This window comes from Oncorhynchus keta, chromosome 27, assembly GCF_023373465.1.
Source record: "Oncorhynchus keta strain PuntledgeMale-10-30-2019 chromosome 27, Oket_V2, whole genome shotgun sequence".
Classification (NCBI taxonomy): Eukaryota; Metazoa; Chordata; class Actinopteri; order Salmoniformes; family Salmonidae; genus Oncorhynchus; species Oncorhynchus keta.
The window spans coordinates 47,997,311-48,011,472 of record NC_068447.1 but is presented as its reverse complement, the minus strand read 5'-3'; positions in this window follow the sequence as shown (position 1 = coordinate 48,011,472).

The window sequence follows — 14,162 nt, the reverse complement described above, 5'->3', positions numbered from 1 at the left end:
TCTGATATAATAGTACTGTGGCACACTGAAGCTTCCATGTAAAAAAAGTATTCACACCCCTTGACCTCTTACACATTACACAAATGTTTACAAATGATTTCAAATGGAAAAGCTTAAATGTCTGGAGTCAATAAGTATTCAGGTCCCTTTGTTATTGCAAGCCTAAATAAGTTCAGGAGTATAAAGTTGCTTAATGCTACAATATTTAACGTTTTTGGCGACCTGACAAAATTCTCCTAGAAATGTGCTATAGATCTGTAGTTCTAATTTAAAGGAAGTGTAAGAAGTGGTAGATCTGTTCTATGAGCGCTATTTCTATGCTTCGCATTCTCAAGTTTTGTTTTTGCAACGTTTACTTTTGTTTTTGTACACCAGCTGAAAATACAATATTTATGCTTATAGAAAAGATATTCCACAGCGGTTTTACAATGATTCTCTACACTACTTGCTTATTTTTTTCACATAAACCGAAATAATGCGAACTATTAGAATTTTAGCAACCAGGAAATGGCCGGAGTGATTTCTGCATAGTGCATCTTTAACAGGTCACATAATTAGTTGCATGGACTCACTCTGTGTACAATAATAGTGTTTAACATGATTTCTGAATCACTACCTCATCTCTGTACCCCACACATACAATTATCTGTAAGGTCCCTCAGTCGAGCAGTTGAACTTCAAACACAGATTCAAACACAAAGACCAGTTAGATTTTCCAACGCCTTGCAAAAAAGGGCATCTATTGGTAGATGGGTAAGTAAAAAGAAAAGCAGACATTAAATATCCCTTTGAGCATGGTGAAGTTATTAATTGCACTTTGGATGGTGTATCAATACACCCAGTCACTACAAAGATGCAGGTTCCCTTCCTAACTGAATTGCCGGAAATTAAGGAATCTGCTCAGGGATTTCACCATGAGGACAATTGTGACAGAGTTTAATGGCTGTGATAGGAGAGAACTGAGGATGGATCAACAAAATGTTAGTTACTCCACAATACTAACCATATTGACAGAGTAAAAAGGAAGCATTCTTAAAAATATTCCAAAACATGCATACTGTTTGCAACAAGGCAATAAAATAATACTGAAAAAAATGTGGCAAAGCAATTAACTTTTTGTCCTGAATGCAAAGTGTTATGTTTGGGGCAAATCCAATACTTTAATGAGTACCACTCTCCATATTTTCAAGCATAGTGGTGGCTGCATCATGTTATGGGTATGCTTGTCATCGTTAAGGACTGGGATAGGATCAAAATAAATGCAATGGCGCTAAGCACAGGCAAAGTTCTAGAGGAAAATCTTTTTCCGTCTGCTTTCCACCAGACACTGGGAGACGAATTCACCGTTCAGCAGGACAATAACCTAAAACACAAATATACACTGGAGTTGCTTGCTAAGACGACATTGACTGTTCCTGAGGGACCTAGTTAAAGTTTTGACTCAAATCTTCTTGAAACCATTTTGAATTGAGGCTGCAACACAACAAAATGTGAAATAAATCAAGGGGTATGAATACTTTTTGAAGGCACTGTATATGCTTTCCATTAATTTGTTGAAGTAATGTGTGAGTAATACCATTCATATGTTCACCAATAAGCCCATATCCTCCGTTTTGACCAATCACTGGGCCAAGAGCTGATCCATGATTACTTTATAGAGAGGGGAGTTTAGCATGTCAGTAAAGGCTAAAGGGGCCAATCCGAACTTTCACTTAAGTCAAATTTGTACTTACTCTCCCTTTGACAACAATGCATAACTAAGAGACAATTTGACTTGAGTGGCACTTAGGATTCACCCCTTTAACCTGCCTCTTGATTGGTATCTACCGCTGCAGAACCGTTTGTATAGTATTCCAATGTGGTCTCAGGGCAATTCATATGATTCTGTGACATTCCATTTAGTATGATATATTACATGATGTTTGGTGACATTATGATAGGAATAACAATCATACAATGTCATAAAAATGATATGGCGTATAGTATCATACATCTTGGAGGACGAATACTATTACACGTCTTTCTCTAAGACCAGGTTGCTTGTTGCACAAAAAAAAAGAGATTTATGGAGAAAATGTACCTTGGTGGTTAGGGGAACTAACAACAAAGGTTCGGATAAAATACGTAAAAGGTTAGGAGAACTAAAACGACAAAGGTTAGATGTATTTAAGTAGCAGGTTAGGTGAATTGGGTTACGTTTGAAATAAGGGTTAAGGGAAAGGTTAGCTAAAGTGCTACAGTTGGCCCCTGATGCAACTCGAAAACTCAACCTTTGGGTTGCCAGACAGTCACGGATTACGCCAACCCATCCTCCCCGACCAACCTCCCTACTTTTGTTTCTGTCTAAAGTAACTTCACACTTAGAAAAAAAATATGCTTAACTAGAACCTAAAAAGGTTCCCTTACTACATTTGTAAAAAATACAATGATTTGTCATTTCAAATCAAATCAAATCAAATCAAATTTATTTATATAGCCCTTCGTACATCAGCTGATATCTCAAAGTGCTGTACAGAAACCCAGCCTAAAACCCCAAACAGCAAACAATGCAGGTGTAAAAGCACGGTGGCTAGGAAAAACTCCCTAGAAAGGCCAAAACCTAGGAAGAAACCTAGAGAGGAACCGGGCTATGTGGGGTGGCCAGTCCTCTTCTGGCTGTGCCGGGTAGAGATTATAACAGAACATGACCAAGATGTTCAAATGTTCATAAATGACCAGCATGGTCGAATAATAATAAGGCAGAACAGTTGAAACTGGAGCAGCAGCACAGTCAGGTGGACTGGGGACAGCAAGGAGCCTTCATGTCAGGTAGTCCTGGGGCACGGTCCTAGGGCTCAGGTCAGTTGAAACTGGAGCAGGAGCATGGCCAGGTGGACTGGGGACAGCAAGGAGTCCTCATGTCAGGTAGTCCTGGGACATGGTCCTAGGGCTCAGGTCCTCCGAGAGAGAGAAAGAAAGAGAGAAGGAGAGAATTAGAGAACGCACACTTAGATTCACACAGGACACCGAATAGGACAGGAGAAGTACTCCAGATATAACAAACTGACCCTAGCCCCCGACACATAAACTACTGCAGCATAAATACTGGAGGCTGAGACAGGAGGGGTCAGGAGACACTGTGGCCCCATCCGAGGACACCCCGGACAGGGCCAAACAGGAAGGATATAACCCCACCCACTTTGCCAAAGCACATCCCCCACACCACTCATTTAGCCGACACTCTTATCCAGAGCGACTTACAGGAGCAATTAGAGATAAGTGCCTTGCTCAAGTGCACATCAACAGTTTATGAACCGTTATGGGCACAGCCGAGTAACCCTTTTGGAGACCATTAGTACAGTAGGTATATACGTCAGGCGGAGTATTCGAGTGAGAGGGGCTGTTGTGCGATAAGGCCTTGGCCCTTGTGCCAATAGAGGATCAGTAACATGTTGATACCACCTGCATTGTTCTACAGCCTCCTGTGGCTCAAATGGGTGGAATTTTTTTTTTTAAATAAACCGGTTTTGTAAGAGACAGAAAGGGGAAGAGGGGACTTCTGTGGTCTGGACATGGCACGCACCATGAAAGCCTTTGACAGGAAATAATGGTTAGGACAGAGAGTACTGTAGACTAGCACACACGCACAGGTACACAATCATGTGTGCGTGTACGCACACACAAACATGCAGGCCCATAGATAGACAGGCAGACACTTGGACAGACAGACAGACAGACGTGCGCACGCAACAACACTATTGTGGGGTTTGAAACTCCTGTGTCTTTTTAATGCTTCAACATATAACTTCCTCAAACATCTCCCCAAAATGTGTGCGTCTGTGACGCATTCGTCTATGTGACATATCACATTTGCTGCTATAACAGCCTCCACTCTTCTGGAAAGGCTTTCCACTAGATGTTGGAACATTGCTACGGGGACTTGTTTCCATTCAGCACAACAGCATTAGTGAGGTCGGGCACTGATGTTGGGTAATTAGGCCTGGCTCGCAGTCGGTGTTCCAATTCATCCCAAAGGTGTTCGATGGGGTTGAGGTCAGGGCTCTGTGCAGGCCATTCAAGTTCTTCCACACCGATCTCGATAAAACATTTCTGTATGGACCTCGCTTTGTGCACAGGGGCATTGTCATGCTGAAACAGGAAAGGGACTTCCCCAAACTGTTGCCACAAGTTTGGAAGCTGAGAATAGTCTAGAATGTCATTGTATGCTGTAGCATTAAGATTTCCCTTCACTGGAACTAAGGGACTGAGCACGAACCATGAAAAACAACTTCAGATCATTATTCCTCCTTTCCACTGCTCCAGAGTCCAATGGTGGTGAGCTTTGCCCCACTCTAGCCGACACTTGGCATTGCACATGGTGATTTTAGGCTCGTGTGTGGCTGTTCGGCCATGGAAACCCATTTCATGAATATACGGACGATAGCGCTAACATTCTGTGAGCTTGTGTGGCCTACCACTCCGCGGCTGAGCCGTTGTTGCTTCTGGACGTTTCAACTTCACAATAACAGCACTTACAGTTGACCGAGGCAACTCTAGCAGGGCAGACATTTTACAAACTGAGCTTCAGTCAGGCCATTCTGCTGCCAATATCCGCTATGGAGATTGCATGGCTGTGTGTTCGATTTTATACACCTGTCAACAACAGGTGTGGCTGAAATAGCCGAATCCAGTCATTTGAAGGGGTGTCCACATACTTTTGTATATATAGTGTATAAATGAGTCCAGAATGTTGAATATGGTTTGAGGATATTATAAAGGAAGTTATAAAATCGCTATTCAATACAATCGAATAGGACTGACAGGCAAGCGGCTAGATGGCTTATGTCAAATATTATGGTAAAGTGGATGAAGAATTGGTCCTTATGGGATGTTCCACACCACTCATTTACAGTCTCAACAACAGGGTTCAACAGGGTTTGACTTTCAGCTAAATCAGCAGACAATCATTCCCCTCCCTGTGACAACTGGGCTCCTGAGGGGTGCAGCGGTCTAAGGCACTTCAAGAGGTGGCATTACAGTCCTTGGTTCGAATCCAGACTGAATCACATCCGGCTGTGATTGGGAGTCCCATAGAATGGCACACAATTGGCCCAGCGTCGTCCGGGGTTTGGCCGGTGTAGTCCATCATTGTAAATAAGAATTTATTCTTAACTAACCTGCCTAGGTAAATAAAGGTGAAATTTTAAAAAGTCTGGAACTCTTTTATTACAGCGTTGCAGTAACACACAGCTAAAACCCAGTCCAAACTGAAAACACTGATAGGTTGATTATTTGAATCAGGTGTGTTAGTGATGGACTGAAACAAAAAGATCCAGTAGCCCTCCAGAAGCAGATTTGAAAACCCCATCTGGACAAGAGCCTCACATAAACGTCATACTCCTGGCTAAATCGAAAGCAAGGATTTTTAAGGGGGTGAGAGAGATTTAGGACATGCCTTTAGGGCCCAGACAACACAGAACAGAACAGGACAGGACAGTACAGGATGTCCAGAATAAAGAGCTCTGCACAGCTGTGTTTAGTTGCCTACAGCAGAATCTCTCCATCTCTCCACTGGACTAAGCTGACCCACTTGTTAAATTTAGTTGCTGCGTTTCGTCCCAGCACGTGTCCTAGACGGACAGACTGGGTGACAGCATCTCCAGGGCCGTGGGCAGACATGACTGTTTATATAGTCCACATTAAACTACAGGCCCTGTTGGAATAGTCTTGAAGAGTATCCTTCTTTCTTCCCTTCCTTGATGTAATCACTGATCTGATATATGATTGGTGACATAAGGTGGACGCTTTACTAAAGTCACTACATTATAGATGGGTGATTACTACAAGGAAGATAGGAAAGAGGCATGTATTGTAAGAGTATTCAAACAGGGACAGTGTTCCTCTTTTGACTGTTAATTTGACAACAATTTTGATTGAGAATGCTGTTTATTTTGAGCAGGGAATTTAGCACACATTCTCAGTGAGACTTCTTGAATAGCACTGTCTTTAGCTATTGACTGTGCGTTATGTACAGAGCATTCAAAATAATTCAGACCCATTTGACTTTTCCCACATTCTATTACGTTACAGCTGTAACGGTTGTCGTCGGGAGACAGAGAGGACCAAGGTGCAGCGTGGTAAGTATTTATTGTAATTTAATAAAGAATGAATACTGAAACAAAAACAATACACGACAAACTAACAGTCCTGAATGGTGCAACAAAACACAGAACAGAAAATAAACACCCACAACTCAAAAGTGAAACCAGGCTACCTAAGTATGATTCTCAATCAGGGACAACGATTGACAGCTGCCTCTGATTGAGAACCATACCAGGCCGAACACAGAAAATCCCAAATGATAGAAAAAAGAACATAGACAACCCACCCAACTCACGCCCTGACCATACTGAAACAAAGGCATAATAAAAGAACTAAGGTCAGAACGTGACAACAGCCTTATTCTAAAATGGATTCAATTATTTGTTTGCCTCATCAATCTACACACAATACCCCATAATGACAAAGCAAAAACTGGTTTTTAGACATTTTTGCAAATTACAAAAACAAAAATAGAAATACCTGATTACGTAAGTATTCTGACCCTTTGCTATGAGCATCAAAATTGAGCTCAGGTGCATCCTGTTTCCATTGATCATCCTTGAGATGTTTCTACAACTTCATTGGATTCCATCTGTGGTAAATTCAACTGATTGGACATGATTTGAAAAGGTACACAACTGATTATATAAGGTCCCACAGTTGAAAGGTCCCACCCGTGGAAATCTGTCCTTTGGTCTGATGAGTCCAAATTTGAGATTTTTGGTTCTAACCGCTGTGTTTTTGTGAGATGCAGAGTAGGTGAACAGATGATCTCTGCATGTGTGGTTCCGACTGTGAAGCATGGAGGTGGAGGGTTGATGGTGTGGGGGTGCTTTGCTGGTGACACTGTCAGACACACTTAACCAGCATAGCTACCATATAATTCTGCAGCGATAAGCCATCCCATCTGTTTTGCGCTTAGGACTATAATTTGTTTTTCAACAGGACAATGACCAAACTCTAGGCTGTGTAAGGGCTATTTGACCAAGAAGGAGAGTGAATCAAATGATCTGGCCCCCACAATCACCCAACCTCAACCCAATTGAGATGGTTTGGGATGAGTTGGACAGCAGAGTAAGGAAAAGCAGCCAACAAGTGCTCAGAATGTGTGGGAACTCCCTCAAAACGGTTGGAAAAGCATTCCAGGTGAAGCTGGTTGCCGAGAGTGTGCAAAGCTGTCATCAAGGCAAAGGGTGGCTACTTTGAAGAATCAAAAATGTTAAACATATTTACATTTGTTTAATACTTTTTTGGTTACTACATGATTCCATCATAGTTTTGATGTCTTCACTATTATTCTACAATGTAGAAAATAGTAAAAATAAAGAAAAACCCTTGAATGAGTTGGTGTGTCCAAACTATTGGCTGGTACTGTAAATAAGGTATTTCTGTTTAAAATGTTCAATACATTCACTACTGTTTCTAAAAACTCAGTTTGTCATTATGGGGTACTGTGTGTAGATTGATGAGGGAAAAATGTATTTGATCAATTTTAGAATAAGGCTGGAATGTAACAAAATGTGGAAAAAGGCAAGGGGTCTGAATACCCGAATGCACTGTAACTACTTTCTGACTTTTTCTAACTATAACTACGAGTCTGATCTATGTATCTAATTTCGTGGTCGAGAACTAGCTCTCCATACATACACTGTAGGACGATTTTTACCTACAGAAGTGTGCAGTAGCATATGTGCTTTTTTTCTCCTGATGCCGTTGATTGTCTCTGACAACAATCTGATAACAATGTTACATACAGTGCCTTGCAAAAGTATTCGCCCCCTTGGCATTTTTCCTATTTTGTTGCATTACAACCTGTAATTTAAATAGATTTTTATTTGGATTTCATGTAATGGACATACACAAAATAGTCCAAATTGGTGAAGTGAAAAGAAAAAAAATAACTTGTTTAAAAAAAAATGGAAAAGTGGTGAGTGCATACAGTTGAAGTCGGAAGTTTAAATACACTTAGGTTGGAGTCATTTAAACTAAAAGCTTTTCAACCCCTCCTCAAATTTCTTGTCAAAAAACTATAGTTTTGGCAAGTCGGTTAGGACATCTACTTTGTGCATGACACAAGACATTTTTCAAACAATTGTTTACAGACAGATTATTTCACTTATACTTATAACTGTATCACAATCCCAGTGGGTCAGAAGTTTACATACACTAAGTTGACTGTGTCTTTAAACAGCTTGGAAAATGCTAGAAAATGATGTCATGGCTTTAGAAGCTTCTGATAGGCTAATTGACATAATTTGAGTCAATTGGAGGTGTACCTGTGGATGTATTTCAAGGCCTACCTTCAAACTCAGTGCCTCTTTGCTTGACATCATGGGAAAATCAAAAGTAATCAGCCAAGACCTCAGAAAACAATAGTAGACCTCCACAAGTCTGGTTCATGCTTGGGAGCAATTTCTAAACACCTGAAGGTACCACGTTCACCTGTACAAACAATAGTATGCAAGTATAAACACCATGGGACCACGCAGCCGTCATACCGCTCAGGAAGGATAATAATAATATAATAATAATATAATATATGCCATTTAGCAGACGCTTTTATCCAAAGCGACTTACAGTCATGTGTGCATACATTCTACGTATGGGTGGTCCCGGGGATCGAACCCACTACCCTGGCGTTACAAGCGCCATGCTCTACCAACTGAGCTACAGAAGGACCTAGGAGACACGTTCTGTCTCCTAGAGATGAACGTACTTTGATGTGAAAAGTGCAACTCAATCCCAGAACAACAGCAAAGGACCTTGTGAAGATGCTGGAGGAAACAGGTACAAAAGTGTCTATATCCACAGTAAAACGAGTCCTCCATCGACATAACCTGAAACGCCGCTCAGCAAGGAAGACGCCACTGCTCCAAAACGGCCATAACAAATCCAGACTACGGTTTGCAACTGCACATGGGGACAAAGATCGTACTTTTTTGAGAAATGTCCTCTAGTCTCATGAAACAAAAATATAACTGTTTGGTCATAATGACCATCGTTCTGTTTGGAGGAAAAAGGGGGAGGCTTGCAAGCCAAAGATCACCATCCCAACCGTGAAGCACGGGGGTGGCAGCATCATGTTGTGTGGTTGCTATGCTGCAGGAGGGACTGGTGCACTTCACAAAATAGATGGCATCATGAATCAGGAAAAGTATGTGGATATATTGAAGATTCATCTCAAGACATCAGTCAGGAAGTTAAAGCTTGGTTCCAAATGGGTCTTCCAAATGGACAATGACCCCAAGCAGACTTCCAAAGTTGTGGCGAAATGCTTTAAGGACAACAAAGTCAAGCTATTGGAGTGGCCATCACAAAGCCCTAACCTCAATCCTATAGAAAATGTCCGGGCAGAATTGAAAAAGTGTGTGCGAGCAAGGAGGTCTACAAACCTGACACCAGCTCTGTCAGGAGGAATGGGCCAAAATTCACCGAACCTATACTAATTGAGTGTACAAATAAATAAAAGCTGAAATAAATCATTCTCTCTACTAATTATTCTGACATTTCACATTCTTAAAATAAAGTGGTGATCCTAACTGTCCTATGACAGGGAATTTTACGAGGATTAAATGTCAGGAATTGTGAACAACTGAGTTTAAATGTATTTGGCTAAGGTAAACTTCCGTAAACTTATGTAAACTTCCGACTTCAAATGTATCTATTCACCCCCTTGGCTATGAAGCCCCTAAATAAGATCTGGTGCATCCAATTAGCTTCAGAAGCCACATAATTAGTTAAATAAAGTCCACTTGTGTGCAATCTAAGTGTCACATGATCTGTCACATGATCTCAGTATATATATACCTGTACTGAAAGCCCCCAGAGTCTGCAACACCACTAAGCAGGGGGCACCACCAAGCAAGGGGCACCACCAAGCAAGCAGCACCATGAAGACCAAGGAGCTCTCCAAACATGTCAGAGACAAAGTTGTGGAGAAGTGCAAATCAGGGTTGGATTATAAAAAATATCCAAAACTTTGAACATCCCACGGATCACCATTAAATCCATTAATAAAAAATGGAAAGAGTATCTGTCCATAGGACCACTTTCAGCCATACACTCCACAGAGCTGGGCTTTATTTCTTAAAGACAAAAATAAGCAAACACGTTTGGTGTTCGCCAACAGGCATGTGGGAGACTCCCCGAACATACGGAAGAAGGTACTCTGGTTAGATGAGACTAAACTTGACCTTTTTGGCCATCAAGGAAAACGCTATGTCTGGCACATACCTAACATCTCTCATCACCTCGAGAACAGCATCCCCACAGTGAAGCATGGTGGTGGCAGCATCATGCTGTGGGTATGTTTTTCATCGGCAGGGACTGCTGGTCAGAATTGAAGGAATGATGGATGGCTCTAAATACAGGGAACTTCTTGAGGGAAACCTGTTTCAGTCTTCAAGAGATTTGGGACTGGGACAGAGGTTCACCTTCCAGCAGGACAATGACCCTAAGCATACTGCTATGGCAACACTCAAGTGGTTTAAGGGGAAACATTTAAATGTATTGGAATGGCCTAGTCAAAGCCCAGACCTCAATCCAATTGAGAATCTGCGGTATGACTTAAAGATTGCTGTACATCAGCAGAACCCATCCAACTTGAAGGAGTTGGAGCAGTTTTGCCTTGAACAATGGGCAAAAATCCCAGTGGCTAGTGCCAAATTTATAGACATACCCCAAGAGACTTGCAGCTGTAATTGCGGCAAAAGATGGCTCTACAAAGTATTGCCTTTGTATGCACGCTCAAGTTTTCTGTTTTTTTGTGTCTTATTTCTTGTTTGTTTCACAATAAAAATAAATTGCATCTTCATATTGACCTGTGTGATAAACGGACTATGTGAACTGCAGTTATAGTATTTATCATCCTTGTGTTTCATAACCACCTATTCTAACCCCTCATTTATTGAGTGTATGACAAAATGTATGTTGTATAAATTAAATGATACAAACCCCTGAAAATTGTATTTTAATTCCAGGTTGTAAGTTACTAAAATAGGAAAAATGCCAAGGGGGTGAATACTTTCACAGGCCACTGTATGAGTCTGTTTCTCAAGCCACTCTAGGCTGAAGCATAGCTCTGTCACATGACATTGTGCATCCACCTCACATCCATTGGATCTGCACCACTGTGAATGGACAGATAAACCGTTATCAGCCTCTAGCTCCTCTTGAAGTTTGATATACATACACTGGGCTGCCTGCCATGTGTACTGCCACCTGTAGGGCTTTGTTGGTACATGAAACACAAATGCTTATTATTGCTTATGTGATAAATTGTGTTATTTTCTTTTCCCAAATCTCAACTCCAAACAGAGATACCTGGGTTGTGTTTTATAATGTTTTGCTACATTGTGGCCCTAAGGAACACAACCCTGTTTTGGACTTCAGTGCTGTATTGTTGCTCTCTGGGTTTTGGGACAGGGCGCTGATTAATGTGATAGCCTCCCCCCACACACACACACGTCACTTCCTGTCCTGGTTCTCATTAACACGAGGACTGGTTATGTCTGGACACAGGTAGATTACTAATCCTAATCCAATCTACGTAGCTGTAATCTGAGGAGAGGACAGGTCCTGCTGAACACACTGTGCCCTGGGAGAGGTGACGCAGCAGTAGCAAACATGACAGTACATGTTTACTGTACACGTATGCGCGCACACACACACACACACACACACACACACACACACACACACACACACACACACACACACACACACACACACACACACACACACACACACACACACACACACACACACACACACACACACACACACATAAAGGAACAGCCGGTGACAGATTCCAATGAAGTGGCATCGTGGTTATGTCTTAACTCAGTTCAGATTATCACGAGTGAGTATATTGTATGTCAAATCCTTTTGCTGCATTTGATTTGATTGCCCGAAACAAGGGAACCAATGGAATAGTCCCAGAAGTGCAAACTCCAGTAAATACATGTTTAACCTCATTTTCATTATTGCCAGACCCATATTTAAGCAATTAGGTACGAAGGGGTGTGGTACATGGCCAATATACCACTGCTGAGGGCTTTTCTTACGCATGACGCAATGCGGAGTGCCTGGATACAGCCCTTAGCCGTGGTATATTGGCCATATAGCAGAAACCCCCAAGGTGCCTTAATGCTATTATAAACTGGTTATCAACGTAATTAGAGCAGTACAACTACATGTTTTGTCATACCCGGTCTGATATACAGTACCACAGCTGTCAGCCAATCAGCATTCAGAGCTCGAATCAACCAGTTTATAATAGTGTTTATATTATGTGAAAATGTGGATCAGGGCCTCTATGATAAATGAGCAAGGAACAAGGGCAAGCGCATCACAGATGACCCCACACACAATCTTGCCCAATGTTATGAGCTGCTGCCTTCCAGAAGGAGATTAATGGTCCCACTGTTCCGCACGAATAGGAGCAAGGCAAGTGTAATGCCATCAGCCATCTGAACAGTGTGACATACGGTAAGACAGATGCAGGCCCAATACACATCGGACAGATGGCCGCAGACTTTGAATATGTGAACATGTAAATGTCTGACTTGTGTACTAACTTTCCAGTTTTCCGTGCTGCGTGTAGTATATTGTGTTGTGTATTTGAATGAATTTCCATGTAAATGGACAATAAAGTATACCGTATTGTATGCCAATCAGTGATTTTTTTTAAACTACACACTACAATACACAGACAAAGAAGCACATGTTCACTAGTACAATATGTTCACTAGTAATTAGAAAACTATGTGCTGGAAGCTGGGCTGGAGCCAGTGGTTAGAGTGATGTCTATAAGCAATACGCTACAGACCACTTAACCCACACACGATGCTGAACTGACAGATGCATTACTGCCCTCTGTGAGCCATCACAGGCATTGTATCTGTTCTGTTATGAGCTGATGTTGATATGACATTTGAAGTTGTAAACACACACGCACCCACACAAATTGGGATAATTACCCAATCCTAACCCCAGAAGCTATAAACCTCTGGTGTAGATGGCCATTGGCTCATACAAGCAGGAGAGGAGACAACACTATGAATGGATAAGCCAAACAGATAGGACTGACGCAGTGAAAAGAGTCCATTGACTAAGCAGTGCTGGGATAAAATCAGCACTCTTTAATCTTAGATTGGGAAATGTTAGGGTGATTTAATTGTTTTCCCCTGTTCAGCAAACTGACTGAAACATAGCATGTAATTACATTGTTGCGTAACCCCCCTGAAAAAGAGCAATGTGTAGTAATTTAGACTAAATATGGAACAGCCCATCTGTGCTTGCGTGCACACACACAGGATTAAAATCCCAAAAAGATTAGTGAGAGTGAAGAGGAATAGTGATTTTGCAATGATATAGAAGACAGTGTATCATCACACCACACAATAAGCACGCCCTCTTTGATCTCTGACATTGTGTGAACAGGACCTATGACACCTATTAGATGTGCCATGGCACCTCTGTCACGAATGCTCTCTGGTGTGTTTACTTACCTAAAGTTAATCTACTATGTGCATCATTTACGAGACTGTTGTGTCACAATCTGCATCCTTTGACGTGTCCATTCAGACGTTATTTGATGGTGAGCCAAAAAAGCCTGGTGTGACATCCATCTGTCACCAAAAAGGTCCTGCGTTGAGAGAAGAAAGGGGGGTAGGTTGTTTGTAAGAAGGAGTAGCGCCCTTTACTGAACTGGTTTATGTTATGAATACCCTCCAGGACAAACTTCTACGAATCCTTTGCCCACAGGACGCTAATCACCTGGTTGCTGTAGGCCAGAAGAGGTAGACCAGTCAGCGTCTTAGCCCAGATAAGGTACAATAGGATATGGTCTATTCAATGCACTGGGCTCTCACCATTGGAAGGAATGAGAACACTGAAAGGGGCCAGGGATGTAGAAAGGAGGCCAAGGGAAGGAGAGCATATTTACATTTACATTTTAGTCATTTAGCAGAGTGACATCCAGTTGGGGGAGTGATAAGGGAATTTATATATTTAAGGTAATGACTAAAGAGTTCCACCCTGAAACGTAATTATAACGTAATTATTAGAATATGTAACAT